This window comes from Grammomys surdaster, unplaced genomic scaffold (assembly GCF_004785775.1).
Source record: "Grammomys surdaster isolate TR1022 unplaced genomic scaffold, NIH_TR_1.0 185, whole genome shotgun sequence".
Classification (NCBI taxonomy): domain Eukaryota; kingdom Metazoa; phylum Chordata; class Mammalia; order Rodentia; family Muridae; genus Grammomys; species Grammomys surdaster.
The window spans coordinates 15,804,835-15,806,253 of record NW_021604630.1 but is presented as its reverse complement, the minus strand read 5'-3'; the positions used below and the strand labels follow the sequence as shown (position 1 = coordinate 15,806,253).

The 1,419-nt window shown below is 44.3% G+C and overlaps 1 pseudogene; it reads right to left on the bottom strand.

Annotated features, from left to right (window-relative positions):
• Positions 1-355: 355 nt before the first annotated feature.
• Positions 356-1,080, bottom strand: LOC114621821 (annotated as a pseudogene).
• Between the last annotated feature and the right edge of the window lie 339 nt (positions 1,081-1,419).

Genomic DNA, 1,419 nt, shown 5'->3' with positions numbered 1-1,419 from the left:
GGCAAGGTTAGTGGGTACTGAAAACACCACCAGGACAGGGCTATCTAAAGACACATTCAGTAGTGTGTTAACTACACACACACACACACACACACACACACATACACGCACACTCACACACACAAAAGAAGCTGTACATTTTAAAAACAAATCTTACAGAGCATTACATTTCAATTTTTTTCTTTAAAAGGAATGAGTTGTGTACAGGGGGTTAAATGATTTATAGACAAGAAAAAAACTACGATAGAACCAACTCCTCCTCCTCCTCCTCTTACTCCTCCTCTTCTTCTTCTTTTTCTTCTTCTTCTTTTCCTTCTCCTTCTCCTCCTTCTCTTTCTCCTCCTTCTCCTTCTTTTTATTCTTCATCTTTGCCTTCCTTTTCTTCCTCCTCGTCCTCATCCTCTTCATCCCCCTTACCCTCCTCTTCCTTCTTTTTCTTGCTCTTTTCAGCCTTGACCACTCCCCCTTTTTTGCCACATCAGGTTTCCCTTTTGCTCTGTAGGCAGCAATATCCTTCTCACACTTCTCCTTCAGCTCGGCAGCCTTCTTCTCATAGGGCTGCTTGTCATCCGTTGCAGTGTTGTTCCACATCTCTCCTAGTTTCTTTGCAACATCACCAATGGATAAACCAGGATGATCACCTTTGATTTTTGGACGGTACTCAACATAACAGGAAGAAGGCCGAAGGAGGCCTCTTGGGTGCATTGGGGTCCTTGAACTTCTTTTTGGTCTCCCCTTTGGGGGGATGTAGGTTTTCATTTCTCTTTCACAACAAGCCTTGTCAGCCTTTGCCATATCTTCAAATTTCCCCCTTTCCTTAGCAGACATGGTCTTCCACCTCTCTGAGCACTTGGAGAACTCTGAGAAGTTGACAGAAGCATCTGGGTGCTTCTTGTGCTCCTTCCGGCAGATTTGCACAAAGAATGCATATGAGGACATTTTGCCTCTCAGCTTCTTAGGATCTCATTTGCCCGTGTTTAGTTGATTTTCATCCGAGAGGCAGAGTCGCCCAGTGCCTGTTGCTTGTTCCAGCGCAGTCTCTATAGAAATTTCAAATGGTTTTGCTCTACTGTTTCCCATCGGATTTTCTGTGTCCTATTTAAATCCTGACCCTGAAGTTAACAAGCACTGCTCAATATGTATTTCAGGAAGGAAACCAGACTGTATAACAATGGACAGACTGCTACATAGCTGCATAGCGTGAGGCTACAAAGCAACAATAGCTTCTGGGGACCAGTCTCGTTACTAATAGACAAAGGGTGCTGGACAGTGCTGTCCCCTGTAGGTGGTTGTTAACCAGTTAAACAGAGATGGTGCTCACATAGAGCCTCACTTTCCTCAGAGCAGTCCTGTGGGCTCTAAAGTGTGTACAAGAGAGGCAGCGATTTTAGAAAGAGCAAAAACTTTGTGGCAAGATAA